Source organism: Myotis myotis, unplaced genomic scaffold (assembly GCF_014108235.1).
Source record: "Myotis myotis isolate mMyoMyo1 unplaced genomic scaffold, mMyoMyo1.p scaffold_m19_p_1, whole genome shotgun sequence".
In the NCBI taxonomy this organism is placed as follows: Eukaryota; Metazoa; Chordata; class Mammalia; order Chiroptera; family Vespertilionidae; genus Myotis; species Myotis myotis.
Window position 1 is genome coordinate 33,285,662 of NW_023416313.1, and position 16,644 is coordinate 33,302,305.

Genomic DNA, 16,644 nt, shown 5'->3' on the forward strand with positions numbered 1-16,644 from the left:
AAGAATGACCAGTGACCACTCCATTGAGTCCTTGACCTTCAGGCACTTACAAACTAATAGGAGAGAATATGCACACAAATGACCGTGGTCTGTAAGATGTGCCACCCAAATGATGTGGACAAAGACTGCTTCTTGCGGGAAGAAGCAGGAGATCAATTCTGGCTGGAGATGACAGGACAGAGTCAAAGAAGGGATTGCATTTCTGCTGAGTCTTAATGAGTGGTACAATTTGGAAAGGTAACAGTGATGAGTGGGTCAAATAAAGAAAGACAATTCAAAGAATGAGGTACCCACGCAAAAAGTCCAAGGTGTGTTGGTAATGATGCATCCTCATTGTACTAAGTAGAGGACTAGAACGGGAAGTCTAATGCAGAGATCTAGACATGAGATGAGAAATCCTAGCCAAGATGTGTGGCCAGGCTGAAGGAAAAGAAGGAATAGACTTAAGAGTAATTATAGAAGAAGGATCAGCTGAACTTATTTCTCCCTTGAGCTCTTGACCTGGTTATAATTCCTTTTTTACATCTATGATGATTTGAGTAACATCTGTCTCCTCTATCATACAGATGCCCCATGAGGCAGGGCCCATGTCTGTGATTCCTCCCCATCACATACTCAAGGGCCTCCTTAGGGCCAGATCACAAAAGTTGCTCAGTAGATATTTATTGAGGGGAAAATAGGTTGATAAACAGACTGGTATATAATTAAATAGAGAAAAAGGGAATGGAGATTTAAAAAGATGAATCAGAGGTTTTGGTTATATAGAAGTCTTGTAGACATGTTGAATGTGAAGTTCAAAAGGGACATCTTAGGCAAAATTTTTTCAACCAGGTTTTGGAGACAAAAGGAGACATGATTTGTAGAATGAGGCAGCTAAGTCCGTTCCGTATCAATGGGCGATGGCTAACACATCTCAGGCATGCATGGCAATGATGACATACTACACGTGCAGTGCAGAACATTTGCATTGGGGAAAGTGACATTTGGATACTTTCACTTTTCCTGTGCCACTGTTCAGACATTCCCGTACTGGTACAAATATTCTGGATATTTCCAAGTGGTCTAAGTGGAGAGGCGTATTCCATCTGAACAGCTCCATCCGGCTCCCTGTCCTCCCACACGTGCCGTGTGACAGAGTAAGAGTGAACATCCAATCGGGCTGGGAGAAAAAAAGGGAATGTATGTCAAAGATGCAGCCCCAAGTCCCCCCGCCACCGGGTGCACCCCATGTCCTTAAGGAGGTCTCTCCACCAGGCTATATGTGAAAGTGTGCCTTGGTCTTATGCCATAATTCATATCAAGAGCTGATGAATTTTTCCTGTGAGCTTCTTAGTGTGTGTGTTTGCTTTTCAGTCTGAGGTCCAGTGACCCCAGCAGGCTTCGGTGGCTAATAGGAGTGCAGGACTTAAGGAGGCTTTCCACCAAACCCCCCTGGTCACAGCAGGATGTACTAGGGAACATTTTATAATTTAAGCTGCTTTAGCCAGAAAAGAAAACAGAACTGTTGCTTCCTTACAGTTAACTGTTCTCTTCCAATAATAGTAAAATTAAATGATGTATGTCCACTGTGTCTCCCCCAGATTCACTTAGAAAGAACAACTGAATCTGGGCTGCAGGGACCTCAGAAGAAACCAATTTATCCTGGCTAGCAAATAGGGGACATGGTTAAAAAGGGAAAACCAGTAGGTAGTGGATATTTGTGGCTTTGAGCTTACCAGCAGCCTTTATTTTTTACAAAAGACACATGCCTTTTGTTGGACAATCACACCACTCTGGTCTCAGTCCAGGCTACGAGGGTACCATGAGCCAGGAGAGTCTGTCTGTCTCTCTCTCTCTCTCTCCCCTCCCCCTCCTCCACCATGTGAAGATACAAGGAGCAGATGGTTGTCTGCAAACCAGAAAGAAGAAAGAAGGTCCTTACCAGACACTGGATCCATCATCCATCAGTGTCTTGATCTTGAACTTCTCAGCCTTCAGAACTGCGAGAAATGAATATCTTGTTTAAGCCACCAAGACTATGGTGTTCTGTTATAGCAGCCTAAATTCAGTAAGACAACAAGCTACTTTTGTATGAGAATTATCTGTGTATTTATGTGTGTCCCTCATTGAGCTAAGGACCCAGGGGACAAAGACTATATATAAATGTTCCCAGAGCACCTTTGGAATCATTTATGGAAATAAATCAACCTCAGTTCTGTCCATACAGAACTGAAGGTGCTAGATCCCCTAGAATAGATGGGCATGATGGAAAACTTCTGTTCAGAGAGTTTCTGCAACCTACCCAGGGTTTCACTTCATGGATAGCTGCTTTAGCCAGAAAATGGATAACTTCATGACATGTATCTCCATTTGCTCAAGTTTTTCATGAGACATCTCCTTCAGAACTAAAAGCAAAATGCTTTGCTTCTTGAGGAAAAGGTAACTTTCTCTTAGTGGACAATAACACTCGTATAAGTGATCATATTTTTTTTTTTTTTTTGCTTTGGCCACCAGGAAGCTCTGAGGGAAATTTACTGCTCAGTTATTATAATTGTGTAGGATTTTTTGTTGTATTGTACTCTTCTTCACTTGGTGTTGATTCTAGTTTATATCTCTCTGGCCCTGCTATTCAATTTTAAGTTTATGTTGTGATATGCATTCCTAATTGCTTGTCGAACAAGATGTGGGATATTGATAAGCCAATGCAGACTTATAATACGATTTTTTCAAGCATGAATGCATGAGATAACAGAGCTAAATGTCTAGAACAAGGGGCTATTTCAGTGATGGCAAACCTTTTGAGCTCAATGTGTCAGCTTTTTGAAAAACCCTAACTTAACTCTGGTGCCATGTCACATATAGAAATATTTTGATATTTGAAACCATAGTAAAACAAAGACTTATATTTTTGATATTTATTTTATATATTTAAATGCCATTTAACAAAGAAAAATCAACCAAAACAATGAGTTCGCGTGTCACCTCTGACGTGCATGTCGTAGGTTCGCCATCACTGGGCTATTTGTTTGGCTCTTATAACATGGAAAGCTTTGTTTTCCTACAGCATGATTCCTGCTCTGGAGATGGTACTGATGGTGAAAGCTCTTTGCTGAGCTTCTGACTAGCAATGAATTACTGAACCTTGAGAGGTTGTCTTCCGATATGCGATTAGCAAGCTCACTGCTCAACTCCACTTGGATTAATGGGTTAATGTTTAAAGTAATTTTGAGTATAAAACATTCTGGGTCACGCCTATCTTAGTTGCAGTGCTGATTCTCATGTTTTTAAAAATAATTTTAGAGAGAGAGGAATGGAGAGGGAGAGAGAGGGAGAGAGAAACATTGAGGCAAGACGGAACTATCAATGGCTGCCTCCAGCATGGTCCCTACCAGGGATTGTGTCCTTACTGGGAATTAAACCAGCAGCCTCAGTGCATGGATCGATGCCTAACTTCTGAGCCACTCTAGGCAGGGCTTGGTTATTGTATTTGTGACAGATCAGTGAGCATAAAGTCTTTCTGTTCTATGAAACCATTTCCCTTAGGAGTCTACTGATATTACCAGAAAAATAGGTGAGCCAGCTACCAGCAAAAAGTAACCCAAGCTAGACGTCAGAATATGACTCAGAGACACCAAATAAGGGGCATAGAAAGAGGTTGGGGGCAAGAATCTAGGACTTGCAAGGGACCATTAAGATTTCCAGGAGAGATTACGGAAACATCTGCAAGGTCAGGGCAGGAAGTCCAGAGAGGGAAGTGCCTTCCTTAGGACTCCTGTGAGAGCGCTGAGATATTATATAACCCAGGGCCAGGGAGGCCGATTAAAGACCAGCGAGTAAACTCCAAGAAGGACCAAGAGTCCCATCCACTCAAGTCCAAGTCCTTCAGCCACACCGAGGAGCGGACAAGCCTCGGGGCTCTGGGATCCGGTGAACTGCTTAGCCAGGCCAAGGTGGAGTTCACAATTAATTGCACAACAATAAAGAATCTGTGTTTGGGAAATCTCTAGACTGCCTTTGCTTCTGTTCCAGCCCAGGCTTTGCCAATCATGGCCCTGCAAAGGGCTAATCAAAGGACAAAACAAACAGGGTTGATTGCTGAGTTACAATCAAATAGTTGTGAAACTTTGCAATTTGGGTGCTTGGAAAATACAAGGCCTACAAAACCTCAGCTGCATGACAGCTAATTGGCCAGAAAAATACATCCAGGAGGGGCTTGAATGGCTTTGGGTATGAAAGGAATGTCTCCCTGCAGCTCCTTGGGGGTGTGGGGAGGTAGGACTGGGGTGGGGGCTGGACTACTGGGGACTCACATCAATCCCTGCCAGCTTGGCAAGAAGCCTGCAGCTTCCCTGTGTTGGCGCCCAGCACACAGCCAACCCTTCCTCAGGGCTGCAAACCCCGTCCACTGTTCCCCAGGAGAGAGCTCACCTTCAGCCTGGCCGTGCGGAATCCCCACGTCTGAGGCCCTCCCACATCAGCCCAGCATTGTTCAGCCTGTCAGATGGCCCAGCCTCCTCCGCGTTTTCTTTAAATAGTGGGAAAAAACAGTTGCTCTCTGGAAATACAAGGTTGCATCCAAATTTAAAAAAGAAAAATAAGAGAGGCAAGCATTCAAGCAAAACTCTTGGACTCGGGCTCCTGTGTTAACATACCGAATAAAGGAAAACAGGAAAACAATTGCAATAGTAAAAATAGATGACTTCCTGCGTGTAAATTGTGCGCTGACCTTGTTGATTGGCGCGTGGTCAGTGTTTGCTGGCCCGCCACCTCCTGCCTGCATGAGCGTGCATACCTAAGGGACAGTTCTCAGGGCTCAGCCATCTCTCGCTTCTATTTTAAAAGCATTTGTTTATAGATGTGTCTGCTGGCACCGAGAACTTTTTCTCCTGGATCTCAGTGCCTGTCAGAGATTGATTCCCTCATCTTTGGTTGCATTCCTGTGCGTCTACTGGAGGAGAATTTACTGAATATTGAGAACACCCTGGGACAGAGATGGTACCTGTGCATAGCACCACACACCTTGATGATGTCACACTGCCAGCACAGGGTGGAAGAATGGAGAAAACAACGCCTCGTCCTGCTGAGAGAACATTCATCCGCTCAATGAATGAGCACTTACACATGCCAGGCACCACCCTATGCACTGGTGAGCTTACACTGAGTGGCCAGATTATTATGACCACCCCATCAGTACTCCACTGACACTTCCAAAAATACTGAATATTGAAAACTTCCTAAGCAAATACTCTCAAGGTTTTATTATTATTGTTGTTGTTGTTATTATTTGCATAACTAATTCATTTCATTGTACTGATGGGGTGGTCATAATAATCTGGCCACTCAGTGTATATTCCTGATTGATAAAAGGCAAGGCAATAAGCATAGAAATAAGTAAATTACAGAGTCCGTTATAACACAGATGAATAGAAAAACAGAAAGCAGGGTAAGGGGGATTGGGCAGATGGGTGGTATTAAATAAGACAGAGCAGACCTGGATAAGAAAGCAACAGATAAGCAAAGACTTGATGTGAGGCAAGTAGCCAAGCAGATACCTCCAGAAAGTGCCCAGGCTGACACAGCAGCCCGAGCAGAGGCCCTGAGGCAGGGCCATTACGATTAGCCGTATGAGACTTGGTTTTCCTCTCTTTCTCTGTCGGAGGCCTCTCCTGGGCAACAGAGGGGATGACATTCCAGTAGCAGAAACAGTGATGAGAATGGTTCCAACAGGGGTAGCTCTTTGGAACTGGGGCGGGCTGGGTGAAAAGGAGAGGTAAAAGATTAAAAAATAAATAAATAAATAAATAAATAAATAAAAAGAGCACATTCCAGGATTCCACTCCCTGAGTGGAGAGTAAGAGCTGGAATCTAAAGGGCACACCCAAAACAAGTCAGCAGGAGAGCAGGAGCCGTGACCTCGTGTTTTCGTTCCCCGCACAGTTATGAGCATGGCTCGGTGCCTTCTGAAGCACTCGTGGAATTTGGCCTGGGATCACAGAATTTTAGGACTGGATTGTTCCTTCCTGGCCATGCTTGTTCCCTCCTAATCCCCTTCCCTGCGTCGCCTTGGTCACTGGAATTCTCTTAACCATTTTCTGTTTAGGGCCACCCCAGGATAATCTACACCTCTCAGGACTGCCCCCCTCTTCTCTCCAACAAGCAGATTAATTTACTGTGATCCAAGGTCCTGGGGGGAATGCACACCTCTGCTTAAAGAGGGATCGCAGTGGCCAGGGCCTGGGGACTCAGGTATTTATCAAAAAGCATTTGATTTTCTCTCAGAGCTATTCCGGTTCCAGGATGAGAGAGAGAGAGAGGTGAAGCTAGAAGCATGTGTATTTAAAACCATTCTAGCCCTGACTGGTTTAGCTCAGTGGATAGAGTGTCAACCTGCGGACTGAAGGGTCCCGGGTTCGATTCCAGTCAAGGGCATGTAGCTTGGTTGTGGGCACATCCCCAGTAGGGGGTGTGCATGAGGCAGCTGATCGATGTTTCTCTCTCATCGGTGTTTCTAACTCTCTATCCCTCTCCCTCCTTCTCTGTAAAAAATCAATAATATATATTTTTTTAAAAAAATAAAACCATTCTAGCCACCCACTGTTCTTGGGAGAAAGACAACACTCTAACCCACGTCATGCCTCTGTAGTCTGTGTTTCCGGAGTCCTCCTCCTTGTTAACTGAGCACTTGGCATTTCTCGGCGGGGCCCTGCTTTCTCCTGCCTCCAGGGATGTGGACCTGCTGTCCTGGAAGGCTATTCCAGCCCCCTCTTCACCTCGCATAAGCCTGCTCATCCTTCAAGTCCCAGCTTAGTCAGTCCTTCCTCAGGGAAGGGTTTCCTAACCCTTAAACTAGATTGTGCCACTGTCTCAGAACTTAGCATGACACCTGGCACAGAGTGAGTGCTCCATAAATATTACTGCTTCATTAATGCATCTGATTGATGAATGGATGAACTTTGCACAGAAAGAGAAGCTAAGGTCAATGTGAAATTTGTTTTAAATTGCGGACCAGGATATCAAAAGTTTCTACCACAAAGAGAATCAAAGACAAGGAATTCTTTAAGGTCTGACGCACTGTTCAGGCGCGGCCAACCAGGTCAGTCTCCAGAGAAAGCCATGGGGATCTGTCCTAGGGCGTCCGCCCTTTGGCTGAGTTAGCCCAGTTAGCTGAGACTGAAAACAAGCTGGATCCCTCTCCCCCACACCCCCTACCCCCCAGGCAGAGGTGGTAATGCAAGGGAAAGGGACTGACCAAGAAAACTAAGCACACCCAGCTGGAGGAGCAAATAAACTAAATTACAACAACATAATGTCAACATTTTGCTGCCTTAATCCACTGCTGGTGACCTTGGGCCAGTCACTTAACTTTCTGAATCATACTTTTTTGTCCAAAAAAAGTAAACTGGGGACACTGAAAGATAAAAGGGTCTTAGCCAAGTCTATGTATGACCAAAGGTTCCACACAATAGTAGTAGTATTAATGATCACCGATGCTATCCCCAGCTGTTCCCCAGTATGATTTTATTAGTCCCACTGATGTTTCCTGATTCGTTTCCATTCAGGAAGCTTTGAAATAATGGTTAGCAGAGGGACACATTGCAAAAATAAAAATTCTCACTCTTTTAACTTTTCCATCCACTTTAATCCCACTGCCCATCCTTCCTCTCCCCAGCTTCATCTGGACCCCTGCCATTCCTGTGATCAATCGTGCACTGGAGAGAACCTTCCCCGTTGCAGGGGTGGGAGGGCTGGGAGGGCTGGGGCAGGGGATCTCTGGCCCCGCATGCCTGTGAGTGTGATGTCCTTTTGTGGTGCCCTCAAAAACAGAAGTGAGGAAACAGGCCATCATTTATCATGTGGCTTTGTAATGGATGCTGATAATGCAAAACAGCCAGGCTGCTCTGGAGGTCGCTCCAGTGAAGTACCAAGTCAGTTGTTGGGAGCCAAGTCGGAAAGGGAGGTTCCCTGTGTGGCATGCCCTCCTGCTAGGGATCTCCCTGTGCTAACAACTGTCCACTTGGGAAGAGAGCCTGCCATCTGCCCTCTGGAAGGCACACGACCTCCTGCCTTACGTAGATTGACAGTTTGGGTCCTCTAGGGCAGTGGTTCTCAACCCTCCTAATGCCGCGACCCTTTAATACAGTTCCTCATGTTGTGGTGACCCCAACCATAAAGTTATTTTCGTTGCTACTTCATAACTGAAATTTTGCTACTGTTATGAATCATAATGTAAATATCTGATATGCAGGATGTATTTTCATTGTTACAAATTGAACATAATTAAAGCACAGTGATTAATCACAAAAACAACATGTAATTATATATGTGTTTTCCGATGGTCTTAGGCGATCCCTGTGAAAGGGTTGTTCGACCCCTGAAAGGGTCGCGACCCGCAGGTTGAGAACCGCTGCTCTAGGGGGAGCTGAAGACTTGTCCCCATTCCAGACACTCACTCCCCCCTCCCCAAGTCCTTCCCAAGCCAGTCACACTATTGGAGGCAGGTGCAAGAGGGTGGAGCTCTTGGTGTGATGGTGTCTGCTGGCCTTGAGCCAATCACTGTGGCAGAGGAAATGTAGCATTCTGGTTGGCCAGGCCTAGGTCATCTGCCCACTCTTGGTTGGGGCGAGACAACCTCAGCCATACTCACAGCACAATGAGGCATGTTTCCGGAAGTGAAGGAAAGCGAAGTGTGATGGGCACTATCCTGACAATGGCATGATGTCTTCTGTTTCTCTACATTCCCATGCCTTTGCCTAAAGGAAGCATCAATCACTATGCATTTGTTGGCAAGAAAATACCTGAATCCACAAATGAACACATGATAAAAGCTATGGAAAGGTAGAGTTCCATGGAAGCACTTTTGAAAAAGGGGCCTTTCCCCCAAGAGGAACCCGCCTAAGAAGATGCCAAGCCAAGAGAATGACATTGCTAAAATAATGATTGGTCCAGCCTCAGACCCACTTAGCCATACTCTCCTTCTGACCTTTGCTGCTCTTTTCAATGTCACAATGGCCCCCATGTTTCTACATCTTGGGCTCATTTCTCAGACCTCATCTGACTTGCCCTCTTAGCAGCATTTGACCCAGTTGATAGTGTTCTTCTCCTTGAAACCCTTTCTTTCCTTGGCTTTTAGAATATCACACTCACTTTGTTTTCTTCCTACCTCACTGGCCATGCCTTTTGGATTTTTTTGCTGGTTCTCCTCATCCCTGCAATTTCTGAATGTTCAGTGATGAGTACTTGGCCTTCTTCTTTGCTGTCTAGCTTACTCCCTAGGTGATCTCATCCAGTTTATGGCTTTAATCCACCCATGTGCTATGGTCCAACTTGTTTGTGTCTAGCATTTACTAAACCCCAGATCTTATGTTTCTACTTGAATATTTAATAGACATCTCCAAACTATCCCTTCTAAAACTGAACCCTTGATAGCTCTTCTTCCACTACTACCAAAAAGGAAGTTCCACCAGAGATCCAGTCACTCCAGCAAAAATCCATAATTTTGTTCTTGATTTCTCTCTCTTATACTCCACATCTTGTCCATCAGAAAATTCTATAGGCTCTTTATTTAAAATATATTCAAAATTGAATACCATCTCCACTGCTACCCCCCTACTCTTAACAGGTCTCCCTGCTTCTGCCTTTGTCTCCTATCCATTCTCATCCTCATGGCGCATTCTGAATATGCTAGCCACACTAACCCAAGTCAGACATTCGCCAGATCATGTCACTCTGCTCCCAAACCACAGTGGCCTCTGAGTAAAAGGTAAATCATTATTATGATTTATGCAGGCCTACATAATCTGTCCCTCACTTACCCCACTCACACTATCTCCTACGAATCACACCTTTGTTCCCTCGGCTCCAGTCACGGGAACTCCTTCTTCAGATATCCCAGGCATGCTTCCACCTGAGGGCCTTTGCACCTGAACTTCCCTCTTACTGGAAAGCTCTTCCTCCAAATATCCACAGGGTTCCCTCTTCAGCTTCCTTAAGTATTGACTCAAAAGTCACCTTCTTAGAGAGGTTTACCCTGAAACCCAACACCACTCACTGCTCTTGCTCCCCTTCCCTTTTTCTTTTTTCTTTTGTCATTATCTTTTAAAAAGAATTTATTCTTTTAAAGAGCATTTATTATTATTATTTTTACTTATGTCAGTTAAGGTCTCTTGATGGAAGATTCTTACTAAGAATTCTTACTAAGATTCTTAAAAGCCTGTGCCATTGCCAATAAAATTAGTTCATAAATATGAGAATATATATACTTCATTCTTTTTTTTAAATTGAAGTATTAAAATGTTAAATACTTTTAGGTGTACAACATAATTTTATAGTATTTTTTCTTACCTTTTCCCAGCTTGTTTCACAATACTGTAGTGAGATAATTAAGCAAGCATTCACAATACTGTAGTGAGATAATTAGCAAGACTAGAACCTAAATGCATTGATTCAAATCCAGGTTCTTCCTCTAACTGTTTGTATGACTTTGAGCAAGTAATGTAACCTCTCCATGCCTCAGTTTTTTATCTCTGTGAAATGAGGACAATGATCTTATCTTGTAGGTTTTTCTGAGGATTCAATGCATTACTGTGTAAAATACCTGGAAGTGTTTCTCCATATTTGCTATTACTGTTGTGGTCGTGGCAGTGGTTATCAATCCATTTTCAGTTCACTTGATTTTGGGAGGTAAAACTTAACATCTGGATTTCTTTCCAGTTCCTTAAAACATATACCTTAATTTTATTAATTAATGAGTATATCATATTTTCCTTTTTTCTCTCTTTGAAGGTACAAGTGAATTAAATTCATTATAGGGAATTTGTGGTACTATAAATAATTTCTTTAACTTTTTTCCTGCACAACCACAATATACAATCACAATGCAAGTGCAACATTGAGCTGAGTGGAATTCAACTCCCAGTTACTGAATTGACCCCATGTGAGGAACAGAAGATGAAGACAAGGTCCTTCCCAGAACCACTATCTATATAAGATCAACATGTGCACGATTAACTTCTCAATATCTGCTATGTGCTCTATGATTCTTTTATTTATATCTTGAGATTTCAGTTTTTCTCCATCTCCCAATTATCTCTTGTTTTATCATTTTGACTCCAGGATGCATTAGTTCATTTGAACCCATTTCTTGTTTGAATGTGGGAACACATGACATTAGTTGTTGACTACTACCGACTACTTAATGAAATTGTTTTTGAAATCCTGCCTATTAACCTTTCACCTTGAGGCCCATGCATAGTTTCTGTATTCATTAAAGATTAACTCACTACCAGAGTTATTTATGAGTTCTTGCCTCCGTCTGAGCCTGCTTGGCCTAGTCAAGAGACCTGGGAGATTCCAGAATGATGTCCTCAGCCTTCTCCTGAGACACTGGCTGTCCCGCTTGTCTTCCCTCTCCTAGTCTTCCCCACATGCTCTTCTCCCACCTCTCTTTACTCTCTTCTCCAGGCGGTGCAGTTGTAGCTGGTCCTTGACCATTTGACTTTGCAGTTACTTTTATAGATGTTTAATCAGGTGTGCAGATCAAGAGATGAAAAATAAAGTGTGGATGTTTTAAAATATTTATTCAGAAAACAAATTCAGCAATATTCAGTTCTGCCTCCTGTCCTTCCCGGGGGCATTGACATCAACATCCTCTGGTCCTACCGCTTAATACCCATGAAATTAATTGTTTTCTTCATGCCTGAAAGTGTCCTCACCCTCTACTCTGGATAAACAGACTCAGAAGTGGTTTATATACTAGGTTGTTTTCCTTCTGAAAGAAGATCCTTAAAGTAACTTCAAAAAACAAACGGCAACTCTAGGGATTTAAAAATAAAAGGAGGCAATGATTATGTTAGAAAGCCTTTCAGTAAGCTACAATGCTATTCATGAGAATCATAAAATAATCTTCCACCATTTACTAATATTAAAGTGTTTAGACTAATAGGAGTTATGGGGAAAGATGCCCATGAGGGTAGTTCCTTGGATCATTTTCCTGAAGGTTATCAAGATAAAGCAAAGTATCTATAGTCTGATATGGGCCACCTTGGGATATAAAGCCCAGGATATTTAACTCTTGTAAGGGACACAAAGATATGAGAAAAGTGTCTCAATGGTTCCTTTCCCTAAAAAATCAACAAGGCTGGCCAAGAGGGAATGGTCCTTCCATGTTGTTTTTTAAATACACTAATACATAAGCTTTACCTTTAGGTGTATTTGTAGTCCAAGGTTAGGGATTGTGGGTCAGCTTTCCAAAATGTACTCAAGGCCTTCGGTCCCAGACCAATAATGATAAAAGGAAGGATCTACACACTTTAAGAATCTGGCTTGGATAAGCTGGTTGACAAATTATAAGAAGCACTAAAACGCATCTCAGGAAGTTTGGAAGACTACTTTTCCCATTAGGGCCATAACCAAGCTATGACCACAAAATTTTTGGTAGACAGAGCCTGATTTTTATCAGACATTTGAATACCCCAATAAAATGGCTACATCATTTAGAAAAGATTAAAGGAATTCACATGATTCTCCAGGCCAAGGACTACTGGTGGGATATGAAGTTCAATCAGTAACCACAATAAGTAAATAAAATAGGAATTTGAGATCACAAACCTTAAAGAGATGAATGAGCTAGAGGAGACCTTCATGGGCAGGAAGAAAAACAGAAGCAATAGTGATCTCCATCCATGGTGCTCAGAAAAACAAAGTTGTGTCAGACAAGATTGAACTATCAGAGGATTTGACTGCATCGTCCAAGGACTGCTTACAAAGGAAGAAAATCATCTATTTTGTTGAAAAATTGTTTTCTGGGATTTCATTAAAGTGAAAAAGCCCATCACATGCATACCTGAAAAGAAGCTTTAACCAACATTCATTGAAAGGAGGGTCAGGTTTTTGGACTTCAGTGAGGGCTACTGAAACCTTTGCCAAAAGGTGGCACAAAGCTGCTCTGTTTTGGGGGGAAAACGTCTCTGGGTGAGATTCTGACATTAAAGCACAAAAGTACTAATCAATTAAAATAAAGAAAGAAGGAAAACCAGCTGTGTCAAATATTTTTATACCTTATTTAACCTTTTCAATGACATGTGAGGATACAGAAAAAAAAAAAAGGAAACTGAAGCTCAGAGAAGCAAAGTAGTTTTATCAGTTTTACCTAGCCTGTAAGTTTCTACCCAGGGTTTAGATCTAGAATGGAGAGTGTCCAGAGTCCCTCCTATTTCCACAACATGCTACCTCCATTTGGGACAATGATCTCTGTGTGGATTAAACAGGGAAAGGGCCAAGATAATGCTTTAAAGAGGTAAGCATGAGGCCTTTGTCCTATTTGTGGCTCCTTTAAGATGCAAAATGTATATTGCATTAAGTTACCACATTAGTTGCAATGCAAAGTCCTAAGTTTGGCATATAAGGCCCTCCATGATTCTCCCCCACTCATTTTCCCACGACATTGTCCTATTTATACTTCAACTAACTCTAAAACAGCATGGAGAGATGATATACACTGGGGTTCGGGATGTAGACAGTGAATAATAGTTATATTTTCCCAAAATAAGAAAGCTAGATCGTGCATACATGATATATCAAAGAAGAAACAAAAGATGGCTTGCTATTTGAAAGGAGTAACAATTTGGGGGGAGGAGAATACAGAACTTTAGCAACTCTTCTAATCACATCTGTTTTTCTGTGTTCCATGTTCCAACTAGTGAAAGAGTAATCAAAGCAAACAGCTTAGGAATGAAAATAACTTTATTGGGAATGTGTGGACTGAATGTAACCTGTGTGAAAGGCATGACTGAGCGAATGCCAGTGGAGACCTGAAATAAGACTGATGGTTTGATAAAGAATCAATGGAGACTTGGAAAAGATGAAAATGACTAACCCTGAAAGACAAAAACAGCCTACTGCAGAACTGGGGAGAAATTTCTATTAACTGAAAGGTGACTGGAAGTATACTGAAAAAAAAAAACCAAAATGATAGTCTTCCTATGCTTTTCCTCATGAAACAGAGCAGCCCCAGCAACCTGAGAGAAGGTAGCAATGCACATAGATTTCATTCTCTTGCTCAGAGTCACAGACTGACTCTGTCTAAGCAGAATTTAATATGTGAGTTGCTGGGGTCCAACCCCAGCAGGTCCAGGGGTCCCCAAAGGTGTGGACGGAGTCGGCGAAGAAGGAATGACACGGAGACAGCGTTCAGTTGATCAGCAGCCTAGCCAGGATCTCTAGCCAGGATCTCCAGCCAAGTTCTGGTCTGGATCTCCAGCGAAGTTCTGGTTAGGATCTCCAGCCAGGTTCTGTAGCCATGTTCCCTTGCTAGGTTCTCCAGCCAGGTTCTGTCCGGTTCTCCAGCCAGGTTCAGTCACCAGGTTCTAGTCAGGTTCTCTTGCCATGTTCTATCCAGGTTCTGTAGCCAGGTTCTGTCTCTAGGTTCTTCAGCCATGTTTTCTCGCTAGGTTCTGTCTCTAGGTTCTGTGGCCAGTTTCTGTCCAGGATCTTTTGCCAGGTTCTGTCTCTAGGTTCTGTGTGTAGGTTCTGTCTCTCTTGGTTCTGTCTTCTAAGTTCTGTCTCTTTCTGTCTTGTTACATCTGTATTTATACCAGTTGATTCAATCCTATCAATCTCTATTACAAAGGTTAGGGCGTTTCTTATCTCCATTCCAGGGAGTAAAGATTATGTAGCTTAAGCATGATTGTTCATAGTTAAAGTGATTAATTACCCACCTGGCACTTAGTTGAGGGGTTTTATTCCCTCCCTAACTTCAGGGGAAAATCCCTACCTGGGGAAACAACCTTTCTCAGAGACCTTGGTTAAAACACATAGTGCCAAGAAGGTGAGCAAACATATTAAGAACAGTATGCCATATATGCCAGGTCCCTTGAAACAGCAAGCATGGACCGGCTCCCGGCAGTGAGTGGCTATCCTTTGAGATGGAGAGAGAACTGCTCCTTATCCCACCCCACCTCCAAGTTTCTAATCTATTTAGAGACTATTAACCTTCCTAAAACAACATGATGATGATGATGATGATGATGATGATGATGATGATGATGATATGTGTGTGTATAGTAAATGCATTCTTATGAGGACAGTTCTTCATAAATAGAGTAATGAGTAGAATGATAAAGGTGTGAGTCCAAGGTAAGAATTATGCTCCTTTAAATAATAATAAGAAGAAGAAGAGTAAGGGAGAAAAACATTTTTTACAGTACTTTGTATGCTAGTTATGAATCCAAGTATTCTTTATGCATTAACTAGTGTTTAGAACAACCCTGTATGAATTGGAATAGCAAGAGCTACATTGTGGTAAAGATAAAATAACTCAACAATTTATATAGTTAACACAACACAAGTTTATTTCTTGCTCATGCAAAGTTTGGTTTAGATAAGCAGAGACTCTCCTCCATCTAGTAACTTAGGGATTCAGGTTCCCTCCATCTTTTTTTAAAAAATATATTTTATTGATTTTTTTTAGAGAGGGAGAGAGAGGAATAGAGAGTCAGAAACATCGATCAGCTGCCTCCTGCACACTCCCCACTGGGGACATGCCCACAACCAAGGTACATGCCCTTGACCGGAATCAAACCCGGGACCCTTCAGTCCGCAGGCCGATGCTCTATCCACTGAGCCAAACTGGTTAGGCGGCTCCCCCCATCTTATGATACCACCCTAACACACTGTGGCAGAGGACAGGGATGCAGAGGCAAACCAGCTACTAACTGCATTAGGCTTCCACTCCCAGACATCTGGTCACATGGCCCCAGTTACAGCAAGGAAGGCTGGGAAATGTTGAGGAGCTCATAGGTATCCCAGTGAACACTGTCTCTTTCAGTGCTCATGAGGAAGGCCATAGCATAATCTCTGTGATTTTTACAGATGATAAGAAACTGGCATAAAGCAAAAATAACTTACCCAAATTCACACTGTTAGTAAGTTGCATATCTGCTCTTTTAACCAGATGAAATTATACTATTTTATCTTTCCAAAGTAATAGAAATACCAATGATTTTATGAATGATTTCTACCAGAGAAACAAACCGTGGGTGGAGATAGCAGATCTCTCATGGGACCCCAGAGCCAGGCTACATGAGTACCAGCTGGACACTGGAATGTAGGCAGTAAAATGTGCAATCACATTTCTGTAGACCTGAGAAGGGACTCAACCAGCACGCCAGTGCTCAACAAAAACAACTGAGGGAAATTCCCACATCCTGCAAACGTAGCATCTAGATATACCTCTCTTACTGAGGATAAGTAGCATAAAAAAATCAACTCGAGACATATGTGGAAAGTATTGAAAATCCAAGGTAAAGGGAATGGGATATTCACAATACAGGAGTCTATGCTCAAGCGCAGGGGTGGGCAAACTTTGTTGTCTGGTCCAGATGGTAAATTCTCTGCAGGCTGTACTGTTTCTGTTGCAACTACCCAGTTCTGCAGAGAGGCACCAAAGCAGCCACAGACAAGACATAGATGACAGGGAGTGGCTGTGTCCCAATAAAAATCTATTTACAAAGACAGACTGTGGTCTAGACTTGACCAATGGGCTGCAGTTTGCCAACTCTTGCTTTAAAGAGTAGAAAATTAGGAAATATAAATGATTAATAAACATTTGTTGAAGAATATTCAATTTGGTAGGAATCCAAGAATTATAAATCTAAACAGTGAAGTGAT

The 16,644-nt window shown here is 42.6% G+C and overlaps 1 long non-coding RNA gene across 1 annotated transcript; it reads right to left on the reverse strand.

Moving 5' to 3' along the window:
* Window positions 1-475: 475 nt before the first annotated feature.
* Window positions 476-4,677, reverse strand: LOC118651941. Its single transcript, XR_004966371.1, has 3 exons — window positions 4,408-4,677; window positions 1,922-1,979; window positions 476-1,159 (listed from the first exon to the last, which is right to left on the reverse strand). It is a non-coding gene; the product is annotated as an uncharacterized LOC118651941 (long non-coding RNA).
* Window positions 4,678-16,644: the final 11,967 nt, after the last annotated feature.